Genomic DNA, 24,234 nt, shown 5'->3' with positions numbered 1-24,234 from the left:
AAAAGGTCTTGGGACGACGATCCTGCAAGAAAGCGTACGGAGAGTAAGAAGTGTGGGCAGATAAAGAAATAAGGAGGAAAGCGCTCGCAGTGGCTAGCACGCTTGGGAATGCAGAAGGTCGGGAGGGTTTTAGAAAGGTGGTTAACCCACCAAACATCCAGCCCATGCGACAGACAAGAGAACTATAATATTGATATTTTCCCCTCTTCAGTTTACATGTTAATACCACAAAGCATCGGCGAATATTCAATTTCAATGGTGAAACAATTAACGATCTAAACGCACGAAACATTTGCGCTAAACGAAAAAACGGAGACGATTTGCCGGTGGAATCGGGTACATTTGTAGAAATTAATTTTCCAGCGTTGTGTAAACACAAGCTGTTAAATATCAACTTCTAATCTCAATACGTGACATTTGGAACGAAACGCGATCCTAATAAAATAAATAAGTAACAGCTACATTCGACACTTTTCAAACATGTTTAACTGCCGAAATATTTAAAATATCGGTGACGTCCAAATTCGACAACAAGTGTAATTTTAAACGTAAACAATTAATGCCACCCTCCATCTCAGTAAAGATCTGAGAATTTTCAGATTTCAGTGACATTTTAAGCATGTGTTCATAAATGAAAGATATGTATAATCGAGTTATCAGTTGATGTATACCATGAACAAGCAATGAAAAAGAAGGGTTTTTTTTTGTTTTTAGCCCAGCAATTAATAATAAGGAGATGTAATTTGCTTGAAGCATTGTGAGTAATATGTATATAAAGAAATATTAAAAGGCTATCATAATAAAAGAAATGGAAACTTGCTGATGTTGAGAACGGAACGCAAACAAGTGATTTTCTACATACTTTTATTCAGTAGTTATATCTTATTTGATGAGTCAAAACTTCTTCCAAGTGGCCTAGTGTGTGGCCTGACTCTATAATATATTTCGAAGAAAACCCTCTTTATCAAATAGTGTTTCAAATCTCTAGAAATCTTGCATTGTGATAGCCTTCTCTATATGAAAAAATAATATTCTGCTTCATGTGGAACTAATTGGGCTTTACATCGCCTTTAGAAGAACTTGCTGACAGTAAAGTCTTCTCGACTCTGGATCTGTGAGATGAATTTTGACATATAAGAGTAGATGTAGTCAGTAGTATTAGCTTGGTAAGAAAATAATGTCGTTTTTTAACGTACATATATCTGATACAAAACGACATTATTTTTGCACCAACCCAATAGTTTGAAAACATTTGCTACTCTATATGGTGAGTTTCGTTGGAACGCATTGCTCCAGTTTGGGTATTATATTAGAGGGCGGTATATAACAATATCCCTAACTTCCGGAGGGGGGTCAATAAATCAGATAATCAACTGGTAGCTTGAAAAGGTGAAACCAGGGAAGAATCACCGATTGATCATGACATAAAATTCAGGAAGTTGTTGCAGAGATGTCGCGAACGTGAGATGCGACTGAACGCGGAAAAAATGAAGCCACGACAAATCCACGACATCATTCCTGAGGCACATGATAACCGGTGAGCGTTTTCATCCTAATCTTAAGAAAATAAAGGCCATAAGAAATATGCCCTACCCAACATAAAGGGAGTGTAACGATTGAAGGATTTGTAAATTATCTGGCAAAGTTTCTACCTCGAATCTCTGATGTGATGGCTCTCTAATCGCAGTTTAACGAAGGCAGATGTGTCATGGACGTAGTCGCAAATCTATGAAAACCTTTTGGAGAGAATCAAAAAAGCTAATAAGTAGAGCACCAATATTGAGATAATATGGTCACACATATTGTTGGTTGTTCAGTGTGATGCAAGAGTAAAAGGCATCGGACCTTCATTGCCACAAGGAGGTCAACCTTTAGTCTATATCAATCGGGCGCTTACAGACACAGAGACCAGATATGCACAGATTGAAAAAAGAACTGTTGGCAGTAGTATACGCGTGTGAACGGTTTCACCAGTATACATTTGGTCAACAGATCACAGTGCTGATTAATTATGGACAATTGGAAGCAGTAATAAAAAGATGAATTTGGGAAATGCCCAAAGCGACCGCAAAGTATGTTGATGCAATTGCATTGTTACAGAGGTGAGACGACATTTTAACATGCGAAATGAAATGACTGTACAAGATGCGTTGATTTTCAGAGGTAACCGAGTGATAGTCCCAACCACCTCGCAAGCTGTGTTGAAGAAAAGATTGCATTTCACCCACCTGGAAGTTGAAGGCTGTTGCAAAAGAGCAAGGGAATGTTTGTACTTGTCAAATATAAACAATGGCATCAGAGACTGTTTCAAAACATCCACATGTACAAAATATGAGGTAAGCAATCCGACAAAGCCTTTAATAGTCTATGAGATTCCTGAGAGACCCTGGACAAAAGTAGGAGAAGATCTCTTCAAGTTTGCAGATAGGGAATATCTCTGCACAGTTAATTACATAATCAATTTCTGTGAAATTGATTATCTTCTAACTACACCTCCCTGGATTTAATAAAGTGATCTGTCCGAAATTTTGAACAGATTATCGAATTCGACAGAAAGATTCTCGAGTTCGACAGAAGATACACATGAAAAAGGTCGGGGGTTACATCGGCCGAAACGTTGTTAGAAGAACACTCAAGATGAGAAGAAGTTGTCCAAAGAATCTAAATAGTACAAATTCCATTTTTTTTTCAACAAAAGGAAGTCCATATTTCCAAATATTCCATCTTTACTTTTATTACTTATTGCTAAAAACTTATACAGTCATGGTTAAAAATGGACCATGTGTTTTGTTTTGAGTTCAGCATCCATTTAACAAGAACATCCATGCAGACTAGATTCGAGAAAAAAAAAAACAAGCAAACAGACAAGGGACAGCGATGTTAAGCAATCTGTCGAAACATGAAAGAGGCAGCATCTATTTACTGGCAATCATCAGCCGAGCATTTCGGTTCCGTCTTTTGACATAACGCAAAAACCAGTTCACATTCTAAACGGCATATCGGCAAAACAGGAAGAATGGCTAGCTATGGTTGGCTTGAAACGCGAGAACCAGACACCTTATCAACGTACACTTATTCTCATTCTCTCTCTCATTCTCTCTCTCATTCTCTCTCTCTCTCTCTCTCTCTCTCTCTCTCTCTCTCTCTCTCTCTCTCTCTCACTCACTCACACACACACTTCTGACTAGGGATACTTGATACTATGGGATCAATTATTCGTTACTCTTAACACTTCTAAACCCAAGCTTCAACCCTCCCATTCGTAACACCCTGGGTCCATGTTTTGTTTCCAGTCTAAATGAATATCTTCGGATCCTATGATAAACATCATATGACTGACTTTCATGTCAGCGTTCAAATGGAAGGCTCACTATAGAATACGTTGCTTCTTATCACTCGAAAAATGGTTGGCTCATTCTACAGTCCCATACAGTAGTTTATGGCGAGCAGAAAGTAAACCTCGAGTTTACTTTCGGCAGCCTCGTAACTTTCGCTTCCCTTATTTTGTCCTTTAGTCCTCACATTCCATGAGCGATGTTTCTGAGCAAAGAACAGCTCACCCTCTGCAAGGACTGTGACACCACGGTCGGAAAATGGACACTCTGGCCTAAAAAAAAGTGCCTGGAAAATCCCGTCGGAATTCCCCGGTAAGGACGTCTCAGGCGATTAGCAATAAACGAATCCATTCCCAAAGAGAGAAGGTAACGCCTGGTATTATGAAACTCCTAGAACTGTACAGAACCAGCATAACACCGTAATCGACAGGGACCAGGTTATTAGATGCATGGTCTAATTTCTGTTGAATTACTGTTTTCTGGGTTGGAATCTATTCATAGAACATTTATCATAGTCTGGATTTTGACTTTTATTAGCTCCTTAGATGAAATGGCGCCATGCCTTGTCTGGCAGCGAGTTTCATAAAATAAATTGACTACTGATGCAATCCTCGATTTATCATAGTCAGATCTATCGCAAGATGGAGTACAGCTGAAATATCTTGGGATGTGCCGCTTAGAGTATCCTTCGTTTTCCTTGAAAGTGTTCAAAGTCGACTTCATAATCTATTTCCTTCCTTACAGCCCCTTTTCACACAAGAAGCGTTCACAGGAAAAGAGGTGTTAGAACTATCACTCTGGAGCGCCTTAAAGAAAAAAAATCTCGTCTACCTATCCTCCGACCAAGGTTAAGAATTTTATGCCATCTCCTAAGACTCTTATGACTCCCTCATTAATGATCACCTTAGTAATACCAACCTATACACCCCAGCTGATGATATCATTGTCACCCAAATAGAGAGCATTATCAATAGGTCCTGGTCACATATTTGCTCTCATAAAAATATCCCAAAACAATATAGACTAAATTTTACCAAAAATAGCAAACTCCCCACATTCTACCAACTCATCAAAACTCACAAAAACAGCACACACACACACACACACACACACACACACACACACACAAATCAGACCTATAGTTTCCAGCATCAACAGCCCCCTCAATAAGATCTTTTGGCTCCTCTCCAGACAACTTAAACCCCTTCTCTCTACCTTTCCGGCCCATGTCCATAGCTTTGACCAAGTTATCGGCAGGCTTAACAGGTTACCTCCCCAACAACTAAGGCTAAACAGATATTCTTTCAGCCTGGACGTCGTCTCCCTGTACACCTCCATCTTGGCACACACCGCTATCAACCTCATGGCTGACCTCATATCCTCCAATAACTTACAATCTCTCGGAATGAATCCTGCCGACATCCAACTTCTCCAGTGATTGTTGATAACATATACTTCATATTTTTAAACAACACCTATAAGCAAGTATCTGGTCTACCCATGGGCTCCAGCCTCTCCAGTCTCCTAGCTATTGCTTACACGGATAGACTTGAGAGACAAGCACTCAGCACTTGCAACTCCTATCATTTCTCTTCATGAGATATATAGATGACATCCTCATCCCTACATGCTTCAATGACGAAGCTATTAAAATCTTCAACACATTCAACAAAACTGACCCCCACCTGTACGTCACCATAGAAAACCTAAATGACTCTGTCTCTCTCTCTCTCTCTCTCTCTCTCTCACACACACACACACACACACACACTTTGATTTCAAATTCAACATCAATGAAAACGGCTTTATCTATACAGAGTTCTACAAGAAATCAGCCTGCAGGCGTTTGTTTGTACACTTTAGATCTGCCTTACCCCTCAAAGACAAATTACGCAATTGCAGAGATTTCACATATACGCACTAAGTGCACTAACTCATTCAACAAAATTCTGCGCACTAACAACTTCCTACACACCCTCTCCATAAACGGCTATCCCAATATCACCTTACCCTCACTCAAAAAAGAAAAAAAACAACGCAAAACTCTCTCAAATATCTGTTTTCTCAAACTTCTCTCCTTCAACAATAGAATCTCCTCAGCTACTCAGCTATCCGTAGCGCCATACACCATGAGAAGCTAGACATACAACTTATCCACATTGGCACCACCTTACGACAGCACCTAACTCGGAAACACTCACCACACACTCCCGGCACTTGCTCCCTATCCAACTACCCCATTCCAGATACATGCTTATGTTTGCGCACCCACGTGGCCTATGGCCTGCAATGCACTAAATGTAAGAAATCTTACATAGGAAGTACCACCAGACTGCTACACCAACGCATTAAAGAACATATAAACACTAAAATCTCCTTATTCCACAAGCATATTATTTCATGCAACAACACACAAAGTAACATCCGCGTTAGTATCCTTGCCTCAGTCAGAAACTTTAGAAATCTCAGAATTGCTGAAGCACTCCTTATCTCCAAACACAAAACTTCCCTTAATAACAGGCTTGAACTGAGCTCTCTCTTCATCCTCTGATCCCTAATAACAAGAGAACCCATAGTAGCAACGATATACAAATTATAAAATATAGTAAAAATAATATATAATATAATAAAAAAGAAATATGAAAATAAAAAAGAAAATGGCTACACGCAGTAACATACGCATAGAATACGAGGTGTATAGAAAATAAAACATCCACATAAGCATTGCGGTAAACAAAGGGATAAGATTATAATACGAACATATAACTAGATACAGACCAAAGAGCAACCGATATGAGATAGAAGGTAGATAGTAAGATACATATAATAATACACACACATGAATATAAAAAAATATATATATGTACATATTTTAGATTTCATATATGTAGACACCAGAATATATTACTCTATTCATTAATAACACCAAAAACATTTATATTTAAGAATCAGATTTTAGATCACCTATATAATATAAAAAAAGTAATAATAGATAAATAAAACTAAATATAAGGAAAAAAAGAGAAAAAGGTAATGGAGACATAAGAGTGAACGAGAGAAGATTGGTGTAAGACGAGATAGAGGGATAGACAGATAGAGACGATGAAGTTAACAAGTAACAAATATGAAGAAATAAACACAAAAAAGTAAATATTAATACATATAAATAAAAAAAGAATATTATAGCTATAAAGTATAATTAAAAATACATGAAATTAACCCAGTATGCCCTTTATACATTAATACAAATTAATATAGAAAATAAAAACATAAACAATAAAATATATTAATCACGAAATAGAAACAAAAACAGAAGATAAAAGAAATAAAGTCAAGTACAGTTATCTCTGTTACACCATAAGTTACCCAGATTTTACTGCGATACTATAAAAAAATCCTAGCTGCGTCGATAGTTTGAAACAACAACAGCAATAATAATAATAATAATAATAATAATAATAATAATAATAATAATAAAAACAAATAAATAAATAAACAAAATACATTCTCATAATCGGATAATAAATTTAACCATAAGAATATCTCCTAATAGAAAAAATAATAATAACGAAATAAACAAGATTAAAAATAATAAAATATAGCCAATTAATATTAATAACAAAAAATATTCCTTAGTTACCTACAGATTTAACTAGTCACATTTTACTTCGGTTCTAATCTTTATCTGCGGTTCTTGTCTCTTCTGCCATCTTGAATATACCCTTGTTTCCTTTTTGAAAAGGGGAGGTAATTTCTCCCGAAATTAACCAACGTTCCATACCACCAACGGGCTTTATATACACCGGACATGAAAGGAGGTGTGATAAATGAATAAATATCTAGACATTTCTATACTCGAACATACCCGTCTGTTTGTTTGTTTTTGTTTTCTTTCCTCTTGTGATTCTGGTCCTTTTCGCATTGCTCTCGGCTTTTTTTAAACTTCCATATATTCCTTTACCAGCAATGTTCTAACCATTTACTTAATATATATATATATATATATATATATATATATATATATTATATATATATAGGGAGAGAGAGAAAGAGAGAGAAAGAGGTGTGTGTGTGTGTATACAGATAATGGACAGACTAGCATAACTGATAATGTAAATAAAGAATGATTGGCACAAACATAAATATTTAGGTAGACAGATAAGAAAAATAATTCTCTCTCTCTCTTTCTCTCTCTCTCTCTCTTTCTCTCTGTTTGTATACATGTAATATATGTATAAAGAAAGATAGATGAAAAGCAGATAGATCTGGATATATATATGTGTGTGTGTGTGTGTGTGTATATATATATACATATATATATATAATATGTATTGATATACACATATCTACATACACATATACGTATGTTGATAGATTTATATAATCACACTATTGCTGCCAGATAGATAGAAATTCACAGACTGGATATGTAGAAAGATAAATTCATAGATGTAAAGTCTTAGATAGATACTGCCATAGACAGTTACGAAATACTACAATGTACACGTAGATGTGAATATTGTTAGTTACAAAGGCGAATAGATTTCTGACACAACAAAGAAAACAACTCATATTCTAAACAACGTATCGAGTAAACCGGAAGAAAGGCTGGCGAGTTCTGATTGACTTACAACGCGGAAACTAGACACGTCTTTAGGATTAGTCAAATATTTCGTTATAATTACGCACGTCAACGGCATTTAAGACAGAAACCCGAGTAAATAAACATGGGTTGCGGAGTCGGAGTCAGACGGAGTCGAAGGATTTGAAAGGAGTCGGTGTAGAACGTGTATGATTGCTAGGAGTCACATTTGTGAGTTTAAAAAAGAATCAGTAAGCAATTTAAATATTGGAAGACTTTTAAATGGGGATATTTTGAAATTCTAGGAATGTGAGTTGGGAGTTAGAATTGTTGGAATTTTATGAGTTGAGAATAAAATAGAAAAAGATAGATTCGAGTGATATTGAATACTGCAATTGTAATTCGGTGTTAAATATATTGATTGGTTAATTCATTGTTGGGTGTTACGGAATATTAACAGCTGTGTGCTCATATTAAGCCAATGATTTTATTACAATTGGTTTGTAGATTTATTTGTTTAGTCTAGGTAAGGAGTCTCCAAATTACGGCCCGCGAACAGATCCGGACAGTCAATGTCTTTAACCCGACCTGCGGAACTCATATAGAAAAGGTAAAAATGTGAAAGAAATATATTTTTTAATGGAAATATGTGAAAATAATGCGGTAGTTTTCTTTTTGTTCGGTAAATGTTTAAGAGATTCAGGTTTGGTAGAACAGAAATCGACCATTTTCACTAAAAAAAAAAAATAATGCGCAAAACAGTATAAAACACGTCCAGAGTATTTTCTTTTTTCTATTTTGGCGCGCATAACTCTAAAAAATCAGCAATATGCCGCCCTCCTCGTTCGAAAACTTTGAAGATAGATATCTAGGTCGAGATGATTGTTGAGATGGTTTGCTCTATATCAGCTGAGGTGTATGGTACTGTGCAGTTATAGAACGACTTCTCTCCCAGGCTTTGCCTTCTCAACTTTTTTAGAAGTGGTTAGTTTATTGCTAATTGCCTTTTACGCATCCTCTGAGACACTACCTTTCAAAATTTCACTTTCCGACCTTGTGTTACATCTTCTAACTGCTGGAAGGAGATAACTATAAAGACCGTAAACGAGTGTTTTTATTTAACCACAGATGGATTCTGTTCGGTATGGAACTAAGAGTGACAATAACTAAGGGAGGTAATACCAAACTTCTCAAACCTCAAATTGGGGTTTCATTATTTGGGTACATTTTTGCGTAATAACCAGGATAGTTTAGCTTTGGTAATTGATAAGCGTATGCCGTTAAAAGACATCAAGTGGTTAGGCCCAATTTGGAGATTGTAAGGAATGTTAAGTTGCTTATTTAACATTGTATCCAGGTTCATTTTGACCCTGAGTGGTAATACCTGTCTGGGCATCTGATGCTAGCTATCAGGCTATCTGAGGATACTGACTGCCTGACCAACATTGCACCAAACATTACAGGCGCCTGGAGACCGTCTGTGAATTTAGTATTCTCTTGACACTTTCTCCTTCGGAGGATACCGGTTCAACTGGCCTAGGGCACCACCAACAACAACATCAAGAACATTTTTTCATGGAGAAATAAACCGCATCCGGTATATATCCATCCGTCTGCTGCTGTCTGTGAAGAGAGTTGAGACTTTGAAAAGAACTTACAAAATCTGAATGAGAATTGTAAAGACATTTTGTACATAATTTTATGAGAATTAAGCTTTTGTAGATAGACTACAATAGTTTGTCTTTCTTCCTGCTTGCCACTTCGATATTCGCTTCCAGCATACCAGATTCATGTAACAGCCTCAGAGGAGTCTAGACGACACGTGCCGAGAATCCAGAGAGATAAGAGTCCTTAACCACCTCCTCGAGGGAGACGTTACATAAAACATACTTATCAAAGTATTATTATGTACATCTATATCAAAAACACTTGTAAACGTTTTTTTTTTTTTTTTTTTTTTTTTCATTTTTTATTTCCATACTTTCTGGACCAGGCGCGTACGCAGATTCCACAATTTTAATGAATCATCATTATGCCAGATCAAACACCCATTCATGTGTCTCGATACATCTTCTATGATTATATGTGATCAGTTTTCTATAATAGTCAACCATATAAGAGCCTATTTGTGACCAAACACACACACAGCCGTTCAGCTTTATATATATATATATATATATACAGAGAGAGAGAGAGAGAGAGAGAGATATTAAGCCCCCCTTCTTTGGGTACAGCTCTGTCGCAAAAAAATCTCACCCGCTACTTAATTGGCTATAAATGCGAGGCTCGCTATTTGTTTGTGAACAAAGACAAGCGGCTTCAGCACTATAAAAGTGGTGGACGAATGTTTGTTTGAAATGGAAATTTGTTGAGGTTATTTACGGGCGCCGCTCCCGTGGGATGATGGGTAGAACTGCCGACTATCACAATGGTTCTAGGTTCAATCTTGGGGAAGGTGCTAGTCTAGCCGCACTGATGAATTGTGATACAACGAAACAATACTATATGTGGGTGATTACAAATATATATATATATATATATATATATATATATATAACGATACGATTTATATGTTTGCGTGTGTGTGTGTGTGTGTTCGTATTACGAGAATCTAACTCTACATACCAAGCTATATTACACGCAAATTAAGATAGTTTTGGTCGTGTAACTTGTCCTTGAGAAGTACAAATCCGAAATAACTGCAGTTTTTGTCGGCGTTGTTTGCGCTAGTTTTCGGTTTCTCCTTCTCACTGGACTTTACCTATGAAAATTAGGACAAGGCCAAAGACACGAACAAGATAAATTGAAACGGAATAAAAACAACAACCACAAACAGAGCTTAACGTAATAGAGAAGGAATCAAAGATGAAAAAAATAGAGTAAGAAAAATAGAATAAGACATATAATAAAAAGAAGGAAAATAAAAAAGACGAATGAAAGAAAAAAAGAAAATGCGGAAGAAGAACAAGAATAAGAATTACCAGATGAAGAAGATAAATAACAACGAGAAGAAAACTAGAAGGTGCACAGGAAGATGGGGGAATAAAGAAGAAAGGGAGGTTAAAAATAAAGAGAAAGAGGACTAATATGAGGAAAAGACGAAAGGTAAAAAGAAGACGACAAATAAAAGAAGAAGATGTAAGAAAGGAGAAGACGAATAAGAAAAAAAATAATCAGAAAGAGAAAGAAGAAAAGAATTAAAAAAATATGGAAAAAGAAAGATAAAGATGAATGGCGACAATAGCAAGAAAAAGAATAAGTAGAAGAAACGAATGCGTAGCAGAAAAAGAAAAAAATGAATAATAAATAAAAAAGAGGAGGAGAAAAATAGAAGCGTAGAGCAAAAAAAATAAAAGAAGGAAGAAAAAGGTGGATGGAAAAGAAAGAGAAGGAACGTTTGAGCAGAATAAGAAAAGGGAAGAAAATGAAAGAAGAAGAAGAAGAAGAAGAAGAAGAAGAAGCAATAGGAGGTAGGAGGAGGAGGAGGAGAAGAAGAAGAAAAAGAAGAAGAAGAAAAAGAGACAAATTTCATAATTCTACACTACTCTCACAGTTGGTAAGCGGATAAGATAGCGGTGGTACCAGTAGTAGTAGTAGTAGTAGTAGTAGACGGGAAGGAGTGAACGCTCCCCCACACTTTCTCCGTACGCATTGTTTTAACCAAAACTGACATTCATAGGAAATATTTTCTCTAAAACCATCAATTAAATTTATTGTCTATTCCGTTCAATTGATCGTTTTGAGGAGGCGACGTTGCTACACTGACCCGTGGGATGAAAGAGGGCGATTCCCTCCTAAAAGAGGGGATTTATTATCGGATTATTGATTTCCAATAATAATGTTGCAAACTTCAAGTGGTTTTTCTCGGTGGATTGGAATGCCGCTCGTTTCAAACAGAGTGGCACGAGGGGAGGGATTCACGAGCCACGTGTGTTGGATTCGTTTTGACTGAATAGGATTGCGATACAAACAGTACGACAACGCGACAAAGAGAAATACGGACGGGAGACAAAGAAAGACAGAGAAGCGAAACAGAAATTCTTACGTCGATTAAACAATACGGATTCGCAATCATCAGTGTAGGAACTGACTATAACTACTGGTCGGGAGATTCAAACCCAGCTTCAAAGCCACCTGTGACTCCATTTGCTATATTAGTTACCTCTCAGCCACCATCAACCGCTACGGGAATTAAGTGAAATTAATAACTTTAAATGCCAAATACAGGCACAACGCTAAAGCAGTCAATCATAACCATATATATATATATATATATATATATATATATATATATATATATATATATATATATATATATATATATATATATATATATAATTTAAAGGAGATTAGAATAATAGTCTAAAGAGCTAAGTGTATTTTAATGTAATAGTGAAATTACTAGTTTAATTAAAATACAGGAAATGCTCGTTGTAATTTAGATATATAATAAGCTCGATAGTTAAATGTCCTAGAGCTAATTCAATATTAAGTAATGTGATTTATAATTTAAAAATTTTTTAAAATTTTAAAATTTAAAAATCAAAATTTAATTAAATTAAAAATCAGTTTCATAAGAAGGAACAACAACAAAGTCAATTATCTGTACGATCGTTTCGAAAATCCGTGCTTTTTATTTGTGGTATACATGAAGTCACGTAGAACAATTATACATAGTTTTTTTGGTAAGCACGGTCTCCTCATCAGCAAATTTAGGAGGATTTCTATTGAATTGAAAAGACACCAAAAATAAACCTAGCATTAAAAGTAAGGCAGATGAATCTGAAAAATTGAAGTAAAAGGTTCGGATTTAAAATTTATAAGAAAATTAATAAGAAAATTGGTATAGGTTAGAGATAGAAATGAGTAGAAAAAATATATATTTTTTTGAATTTACATAATAAATTTGATTTAAAAATATATAGATATATAATTACCTTTTGGTTTTTCTTTTTTTGAATTCTGGAACTGTATTTAAAGTAGTCATTTAGATGTTTGCTATAGCTTTTTATTTTATTGAATGATGAATTTTAAACGGGCGACGCTCGTGCAGTAAATTGTTTCCGTTAGCGTATTTTGATTTAAAGACGCTACAGTTAATATCTATAGAGAGAGAGTATTTATTTTGCAAGTTTTTAAGGGGAGATAATTGTCATGGCTTTATTTATTATTTGATTTACGAGTCTAAGGGCGGTAATTGGTTTAACTTAATTTATTAAAAAAAAATCTATTTTTACTAATGAGTAATTTTTAATGATTTAAGGTGGTTTATATTTATTAAATTTAAACCAACGTTTATGATTACATGATAGAAGCTCGTGTCTTGAATTTACTAGTTTGGTTGTGCTTTTTATATCTTCATATTTTAAAATTTTTAGGGTTTCTTTTGTACATAATGTACAAAATTTATCTCCTGGTTTATATGATTTGCAAGTCTCAATTATTTGCCATTTTAAGTTGAAAGAAATATTGCTATTTTTTAGTTGCTAAATATAGTTGGATAGAGTAGTTTGGTTTGTAGAAGAAAAAATAAATGTCCCCTACAAGGCTCATGTAAAATTAAAAATGTTATCTATAGCTGCACAGTATCAAAAACTCCAAATATACAAGAACCTATCAACAGCCATAACTCAACTACCAGATTAAATAATAACACCAACTTAAATCAATCTACCGATCAATTATTAACCAACCCACCATATTATAATCCAACAATAGACCTAACGGAAAATAATCACAATAATCAAGAGGTAATATATATTGGTTCCACATCTGGCCCAATAAAACATAGAATTTCAACGCACAAACATTCTTTTATAAATAACTCTCTATCAAACCAAACTACTCTATCCAACTATATTTGGCAACTAAAAAATAGCAATATTTCTTTCAACTTAAAATGGCAAATAATTGAGACTTGCAAATCATATAAACCAGGAGATAAATTTTGTACATTATGTACAAAAGAAACCCTAAAAATTTTAAAATATGAAGATATAAAAAGCACAACCAAACTAGTAAATTCAAGACACGAGCTTCTGACATGTAATCATAAACGTTGGTTTAAATTTAATAAATATAAACCACCTTAAATCATTAAAAATTACTCATTAGTAAAAATAGATTTTTTTTTTTTAATAAATTAAGTTAAACCAATTACCGCCCTTAGACTCGTAAATCAAATAATAAATAAAGCCATGACAATTATCTCCCCTTAAAAACTTGCAAAATAAATACTCTCTCTCTCTATATAGATATTAACTGTAGCGTCTTTAAATCAAAATACGCTAACGGAAACAATTTACTGCACGAGCGTCGCCCGTTTAAAATTCATCATTCAATAAAATAAAAAGCTATAGCAAACATCTAAATGACTACTTTAAATACAGTTCCTGATCTCAAAAAAAGAAAAACCAAAAGGTAATTATATATCTATATATTTTTAAATCAAATTTATTATGTAAATTCAAAAAAATATTTTTTTTTTCTACTCATTTCTATCTCTAACCTATACCAATTTTCTTATTAATTTTCTTATAAATTTTAAATCCAAACCTTTTACTTCAATTTTTCAGATTCATCTGCCTTACTTTTAATGCTAGGTTTATTTTTGGTGTCTTTTCAATTCAATAGAAATCCTCCTAAATTTGCTGATGAGGAGACCGTGCTTACCAAAAAAACTATGTATAATTGTTCTACGTGACTTCATGTATACCACAAATAAAAAGCACGGATTTTCGAAACGATCGTACAGATAATTGACTTTGTTGTTGTTCCTTCTTATGAAACTGATTTTTAATTTAATTAAATTTTGATTTTTAAATTTTAAAATTTTTAAAAAATTTTAAATTATAAATCACATTACTTAATATATATATATATATATATATATATATATATATATATATATATATATATATATATATATATATATATAAAGGCAACGTTGTCTGTGTGTGAGTTTGTTCCTTATAGACTCCGAAAAGGCTGAACTGATTTTCTTCAAAATTTACAGAACTTTAGTGTATAAGTCTGGGAGTTATCTTAGTTAAGTTTTGTCCCAGAATATCCCCGATGATTACCAATAATCGATAGTCGAAACGTTATTTTAATTTATCTATCATCGGTAAAGACATTTTTTCTATGTCGTCGCTTAGTAACGATGATAGAACAACGGACTATGAAAATTCTACAGAGTTCTTTTTTTTATTGTTTTTTTTTGTTGTTGTTTTTTTTTGCATGTCATGTTCTGTAGGTTAAAACTCCGCTCGTAAATGTCTAATTTTTTTCATTAACTGCAAAGAAATTTATAAGACTTTAAAATTTGCATGCTTCGTTAACTGGAACGAAGTTTATATAAAATAATTTTATAAAAGAAACAATAGGTTCTCTAGAGCGCAATGTAGAATAACATATTTTCCACTAAGTTACTGCATAGAGGCATATGAAGCTTCCTCCCGGGGGATTTCACGGATTTCGATGACAATAAAAATATATGAGTGTGAACTATTCGTTGATCCTCATTCAATCCCGGGCATGTCGGGTCTCCCTGCTAGTATATATATATATATATATATATATATATATATGTGTGTGTGTGTGTGTGTGTGTGTGTGTGTGTGTGTGTGTGTGTGTGTGGCATTGTCATGTCTGAATATATATAAGTGACATTGTCATGTCTGAAGAATAGTCACTACCGAACTCCTCTGTCAATTTTTGGTCTACAGAATTGAATTGAAACCTCATATATAGGGGGCGCTAACCTGTGGAACAAATTCGATTTGGGTTTAGCCTGTAAAAATAGCTGCTCAATGGTAAAGATTAAAATAAAATGGAACTTTGCAGGCTTAAAGCGACTGAACGTGCGATTTCTACAAATACGCATATATACATTTATATCTTAAACAACGTTATTTTTTTTTTTTCAGTTTTTGTATTTTTTATATAAAGGAGTCACCACTTATCAAGGTCGTGAACCACTCGAGGATAAGGGTTATTAAGTGTACAGTAATCAATCGGATAATATCGTAGTAGTCGTTATTAATGGAAATTTGATAGATTGGATTACTTAAGGGGGCGGTTCATCAAGAATTTGTTTATGTTGGACTTGAAGACAACCAAGATGTAATCAGCTTGGAAACAGGCAAAAGGAAGAGAGTTCCACATGCGGGCAGTTCTAAGAAAGAAGCATTGTTCATGGAATCTATGTTTTGATTTAGGCGCAGATAAAGGGTGGGGAAAGTTATTGCCAGTGGTTTCAGTTAAACGGGTGCTTTTCGAGAAAGGTTAGCGAGCGGGACCAGAGATTGGAGCTCAGACGAGCACTTGCCGTGGAAGTAACGATAAAACAAAGACAGGCTCGCAAAGTCCCTTCAGCGGGAAAGAGGTTACAGGGAAGAGTAAAGGGCATCCCTCATAAGTTACGAAGTCTATTTTGTACTCTGTCAAGGCTGGATAAGCTGTTTCTAGCAGCTCCTGCCTAGATGTGGCAACAATACTTCACCCCTGGGCGTACTTGGCCTTTATATAGATAGAGAATTGCATTAGCAGTGAGATATCTATTGGAGCGGCAGAAAGACCCCACCATTCTTCCAGCGACCTCGGCAACAGATTTGATGTAGATTTTTAAACCTTTGAAATAACTGCTATATATTGGATACAATATAATAATTAATAGAGAATTGGCTCTGTAATAATAAATAGAACATCTGCATGAATTAAAATATCATATTTAAGCGTATTTTGCTCCTGTCCAACGGCGAGTGGCCTTCTAATATATATATATATATATATATATATTAAGTAAAGTGATTTTCAATTTGAAAATTAAAAAAAAAATTTTTTTAATTTAAAAATCAAATTTTAATTAAATTAAAAATCAGTTTCATAAGAAGGAATAACAACAAAGTCAATTATCTGTACGATCGTTTCGGAAACCCGTGCTTTTTATTTGTGGTATACATGAAGTTATGTAGAATAATTATATATAGTTTTTTTGGTAAGCTAGGTCTCCTCATCAGCAAATTTAGGAGGATTTTTATTGAATTTAAAAGACACCATAAATAAACCTAGCATTAAAAGTAAGGCAGATGAATCTGAAAAAATTGAAATAAAAGGTTTGGATTTAAAATTTATAAGAAAATTAATATAGGTTATAGATAGAAATGAGTAGAAAAAATATATATTTTTGAATTTACATAATAAATTTGATTTAAAAATATATAGAGATAGTTACCTTTTAGTTTTTCTTTTTTTGAAATCAGGAACTGTGTTTAAAGTAGTCATTTAGATGTTTGCTATAGCTTTTTATTTTATTGAATGATGAATTTTAAAAGGGTGACGCTCGTGCAGTAAATTGTTTCCGTTAGCGTATTTTGATTTAAAGACGCTACAGTTAACATATATAGAGAGAGTATTTATTTTGCAAGTTTTTAAGGGGAGATAATTGTCATGTATTATTGACTTTATTTATTATTTGATTTACGGGTCTAGGGGAGGTAATTGGTCTAACTTAATTTATTAAAAAAAGAAAAATTGTAATCTATTTTTACTAATGAGTAATTTTTAATGATTTAAGGTGGTTTATATTTATTAAATTTAAACCAACGTTTATGATTACATGTCAGAAGCTCGTGTCTTGAATTTACTAGTTTGGTTGTATTTTTTATGTTTTCATATTTTAAAATTTTTAGGGTTTCTTTTGTAGATAGTGGACAAAATTTATCTCCTGGTTTATATGATTTGCAAGTCTCAATTATTTGCCATTTTAAGTTGAAAGAAATATTGCTATTTTTTAGTTGCCAAATATAGTTGGATAGAGTAGTTTGGTTTGATAGAGAGTTATTTATAAAAGAATGTTTGTGCGTTGAAATTCTATGTTTTATTGGGCCAGATGTGGAACCAATATATATTACCTCTTGATTATTGTGATTATTTTCCGTTAGGTCTATTGTTGGATTATTATGTGGTGGGTTGATTAGTAATTGATCGGTAGATTGATTTAAGTTGGTGTTATTATTGAATCTGGTAGTTGAGTTATGGATGTTAATAGGTTCATGTAGATTTGGAGTTTTTGATACTGTGCAGCTATAGATAACATTTTTAATTTTACATGAGCCTTGTAGGGGACATTTATTTTTTCTTCTACAGTTACAGTCCGATGTATTTTGTATAGTTGTATGTTGTAGTTTATTAATTTTATTATTATTAGAGCTAATTATTTTCTGATGAAGGTTAGGCATAGTAGAGTAAGAGACTTTAATTGTGTCTTTATTGAAAATTTTATTATATCTATGGGGGGCTTTAAAGTTCTTATCTAATATTTTAAAAAATTCTCTGGCTATGTTTGTTTCTAGGATTTTGGAATACGGGGGGTTGAACCATAGGATCTCCTTGTGTCTATTCTTACGTTTATGGGTTTTAGTTTGCTGTTTATTTGTATTATTATCTAATATTTGTAGTTTGGTTTTATCTTTTTTTGTCTCTTGGTTATTTTTCTTAACTCGTATGCGGGAAGACATTGCCATATTATATGTTATTACGCTCTTAATAGGTTTATTTTTAATGCAGTTTATGTTTCTATCATTTTCATTTATGAATTTAATTTGTGAATTATATCCAGAGTTTTTAAGGGCTTCATTATAGTATTTTTCATTTTTGGTAAATATTGATTTAGTAGAAGACAGTCTAGAAATTCTTAGAGCGATATTGGGAACTATTGATTTTAATATTGATTTAGGGTGGTTTGATTGATTGTGGACATATAGAAGTGATTGGTTAGGTTAATGGTATGGTTCAAAGGTAGAATTTTCAAGATTTAAGGTTATGTCTAAGAAATTATCAATTTTTTTATTAGGGTCGATTTTTATACTAAGTCCATAATTTTTAAATAATTTATGTAGAGCTTTAATTGCTTTTTCATAATTTTTATTAGTAGAATTCGTTATGAAAAGTGCATCATCTCTATATAGCCCTCCTTCAAGTTTGAATTGTTTATGGAGTATACAATGTATTTCATTTAAAAGGAAAAGGCCAACTAGATCAGTGACCTGAGTTGAGTCCGTCGATCCCATTAAAATGTTGAAGTGGTTAGGGGTATTTTTTCTGGTCCAATATTTATTATCAAATGTTATTAAAGACTGTCTAGCTATAAGTATTAGTTTAATTTCGTCTTGAGTTATATTAGTTAATTTTCGTGCCATTAATAGAGATTTATTAAGTAGGATAGGTGATATAGATTGGTAATATGATTCAATGTCAAAAGAAAGAAATTTAATATAACTATATATATATATTATAAAACTACTAATAAATCAGCACTAAATAAAATAAATAATGATGCAAAAAACATTTTAACTAAACTTAAAATAGATAAATACACAGAAATAACGGTACCAGGTACCCCGAGATTTACTTTAAAAGACCACAAACATAGCTTCAATATTAACCCTACTATTAGACTTATTTGCCCCTCGAAATCAGATATAGGACTGGTTAGTAAAAACATATTAGATAGAATTATCCCCAAAATTAAATACATAATAAAATACCCACTATGGCAATCTTCTAACCAAGTAATCGACTGGTTTTCTAATATTCAAAATAAAAATAATATTAAATTTCTTTCTTTTGACATTGAATCATATTACCAATCTATATCACTTATCCTACTTAATAAATCTCTATTAATGGCACGAAAATTAACTAATATAACTCAAGACGAAATTAAACTAATACTTATAGCTAGAGAGTCTTTAATAACATTTGATAATAAATATTGGACCAGAAAAAATACCCCTAACCACTTCAACATTTTAATGGGATCGACGGACTCAACTCAGGTCACTGATCTAGTTGGCCTTTTCCTTTTAAATGAAATACATTGTATACTCCATAAACAATTCAAACTTGAAGGAGGGCTATATAGAGATGATGCACTTTTCATAACGAATTCTACTAATAAAAATTATGAAAAAGCAATTAAAGCTCTACATAAATTATTTAAAAATTATGGACTTAGTATAAAAATCGACTCTAATAAAAAAAATTGTTAATTTCTTAGACATAACCTTAAATCTTGAAAATTCTACCTTTGAACCATACCATTAACCTAACCAATCACTTCTATATGTCCACAATCAATCAAACCACCCTAAATCAATATTAAAATCAATAGTTCCCAATATCGCTCTAAGAATTTCTAGACTGTCTTCTACTAAATCAATATTTACCAAAAATGAAAAATACTATAATGAAGCCCTTAAAAACTCTGGATATAATTCACAAATTAAATTCATAAATGAAAATGATAGAAACATAAACTGCATTAAAAATAAACCTATTAAGAGCGTAATAACATATAATATGGCAATGTCTTCCCGTATACGAGTTAAGAAAAATAACCAAGAGACAAAAAAAGATAAAACCAAACTACAAATATTAGATAATAATAATACAAATAAACAGCAAACTAAAACCCATAAACGTAAGAATAGACACAAGGAGATCCTATGGTTCAACCCCCCGTATTCCAAAAACCTAGAAACAAACATAGCCAGAGAATTTTTTAAAATATTAGATAAGAACTTTAAAGCCCCCCATAGATATAATAAAATTTTCAATAAAAACACAATTAAAGTCTCTTACTCTACTATGCCTAACCTTCATCAGAAAATAATTAGCTCTAATAATAATAAAATTAATAAACTACAACATACAACTATACAAAATACATCGGACTGTAACTGTAGAAGAAAAAATAAATGTCCCCTACAAGGCTCATGTAAAATTAAAAATGTTATCTATAGCTGCACAGTATCAAAAACTCCAAATCTACATGAACCTATTAACAGCCACAACTCAACTACCAGATTAAATAATAACACCAACTTAAATCAATCTACCGATCAATTACTAATCAACCCACCACATAATAATCCAACAATAGACCTAACGGAAAATAATCACAATAATCAAGAGGTAATATATATTGGTTCCACATCTGGCCCAATAAAACATAGAATTTCAACGCACAAACATTCTTTTATAAATAACTCTCTATCAAACCAAACTACTCTATCCAACTATATTTGGCAACTAAAAAATAGCAATATTTCTTTCAACTTAAAATGGCAAATAATTGAGACTTGCAAATCATATAAACCAGGAGATAAATTTTGTCCACTATGTATAAAAGAAACCCTAAAAATTTTAAAATATGAAAACATAAAAAATACAACCAACTAGTAAATTCAAGACACGAGCTTCTGACATGTAATCATAAACGTTGGTTTAAATTTAATAAATATAAACCACCTTAAATCATTAAAAATTACTCATTAGTAAAAATAGATTACAATTTTTTTTTTTTTTTAATAAATTAAGTTAGACCAATTACCTCCCCTAGACCCGTAAATCAAATAATAAATAAAGTCAATAATACATGACAATTATCTCCCCTTAAAAACTTGCAAAATAAATACTCTCTCTATAGATATTAACTGTAGCGTCTTTAAATCAAAATACGCTAACGGAAACAATTTACTGCACGAGCGTCACCCTTTTAAAATTCATCATTCAATAAAATAAAAAGCTATAGCAAACATCTAAATGACTACTTTAAACACAGTTCCTGATTTCAAAAAAAGAAAAACTAAAAGGTAACTATCTCTATATATTTTTAAATCAAATTTATTATGTAAATTCAAAAATATATATTTTTTCTACTCATTTCTATCTATAACCTATATTAATTTTCTTATAAATTTTAAATCCAAACCTTTTATTTCAATTTTTTCAGATTCATCTGCCTTACTTTTAATGCTAGGTTTATTTATGGTGTCTTTTAAATTCAATAAAAATCCTCCTAAATTTGCTGATGAGGAGACCTAGCTTACCAAAAAAACTATATATAATTATTCTACATAACTCCATGTATACCACAAATAAAAAGCACGGATTTCCGAAACGATCGTACAGATAATTGACTTTGTTGTTATTCCTTCTTATGAAACTGATTTTTAATTTAATTAAAATTTGATTTTTAAATTTAAAAAAAAAATTTTTTAATTTTCAAATTGAAAATCACTTTACTTAATATTGAATTAACTCTAGGACATTTTACTATCGAGCTTATTATATATCTAAATTACAACGAGTATTTCCTGTATTTTAATTAAACTAGTAATTTCACTGTTACATTAAAATACACTTAGCTCTTTAGACTATTATTCTAATCTCCTTTAAATTATATATATATATATATATATATATATATATATATATATATATATATATATAAAGTGACCTTGTCCGTCTCTCTGTGTGAGAAACCATCTCAACTAAACTGCTGTCTCAGTTTTTGTCTACAGATTTGAAACTTTGTATATAGGGGATTTATATCTGTGGAACAAATTCGGTTTGTTTTTTAGCCGGTAAAAATAGCTGCTGCAGAGGTAAACATTGGTAAAAGATTGAACTTTGCAGGCGTAAATGGACTAATTGCAAATATATATTTATATCTTTAGCAATGTTATTTTTTAAGTTTGTGTATGCATATGGACTGAAATCAGGCGGCTATTGATAAGGCTGGAGAGCTACATGTTTGTTGCTTGTATTCCAGCTAATGCTACCTGGTGATTTTTTTTAAAACTATTACTATATATTGAGTACAATATAATAATCAATAGAGGATTAGCTCTATGATAATAAATACAAAATCTGCATGAATTAAAGTACCTTATTTAAACGTATTTTACGACCGGACCACATCAGGCGACCACTGCTTACATTGATGATTACGTAAATATACTAAGTGCAATATAATTTTCAATAGAGAATTTGCTTCTTTTTTTTTTTTACACAGTGGTCACCACTTATCAAGGCCCGGAAGCCACTCAGGGATTTTTGCTGTAAAATAATAAATATGATATTTGTATGAATTAAAATATCATATATAAGCGTATATATTTCGAAAGCGACTCTGTCTTATAAAAGCACCGTCTGTTGATTTTATAAAAGTATTTTTATATAATGACTTGAATTGAAATTTCAAATGCAAAAGTCAAGTATTATGGCTCAATTTTGTTCTAAACAGAAGCATTTATATCGAACGCGCCCTTGTCTTATCAAAGAACCTACTGTTGATTGTATATGCCGCACCCTTCTGCTTGTGCAGTGATTAAATTTCTCAAATCCACTTGTGATGCTAAGCGTTATAAGGTGTTAACTTTGTTCAAAATCGGACTGTCCATTTTTAATCTGATTTTTCGATTATCGATTTTGAATTATCGATTAACGATTTTCGATATATATAAGAGGCATTCGATATATGCATTTCCAGACACATAAAGTATATTTGTGGGAAATTTCATAAAAATCAGCATCGTTTCGGAGTCCATAGTTAACGAACTCTCACCCACACACAAAGTGCTTGATATATATATATATATATATATATATATATATATATATATATATATACACACACACATATATATATATATATATATATATATATATATATATATATAGGAGCAAACAGTTAATAAAACATGTTAAAAAACACTTTGAAAAAGTGTTAAAAAACATATTTAATCTGAAAAGGAAACACTTGATAAGCGGATAGTCCTTAATCCACGGAGTTTCGAAGAAATACTTTCCTTCTCATCAGAGGGTAGGAATTAGAAAAATGCGGGATCGGATTTTTGCATACAATTATAAATTATATATATATATATATATATATATATATATATATATATATATATATATATATATATATATATATATGAAGAGCATAATGTGGTGTCCCACAATTAAATAAAAACGGATGATATGGGAAAAATGTTATGCGATGTGTCGAAAGATACAAGAGGAAAAAAAAAAAAAAAGGGAAAAAAAAACAGATTTGATATTCCCAATTCATGGTTTTGAGTAATTAACCAATTTACCGACGATTCCCCTGTCGGTTGAAAAGCGCTTCGGGAATATCAAATCTGTTTTTTTCCCCTTTTTTTTTTTTTTTTTTGCTCTTGTATCTTTCGACACATCGCATAACATTTTTCCCATATCATCCGTTTATATATATATATATATATATATATATATATATATATATATATATATATATATATATATATATATATATATATATATATATATATCTTTTTTCCCATAAAAAGAAACTAGAAACTGGTAAAATATTTAGTTCTAAGAGTATAATGTTATGTATTTACTCGCGAGGGAAGGAGGGCGTCCGACTTTGCCCGGGCGTAAAATGCGCTTAAATATAATATTTTAATTTGTCTAGATTTCGCA

This window comes from Euprymna scolopes, chromosome 2, assembly GCF_053919585.1.
Source record: "Euprymna scolopes isolate OS-2025 chromosome 2, ASM5391958v1, whole genome shotgun sequence".
Classification (NCBI taxonomy): domain Eukaryota; kingdom Metazoa; phylum Mollusca; class Cephalopoda; order Sepiida; family Sepiolidae; genus Euprymna; species Euprymna scolopes.
Note: the sequence above shows the minus strand (reverse complement) of the source record.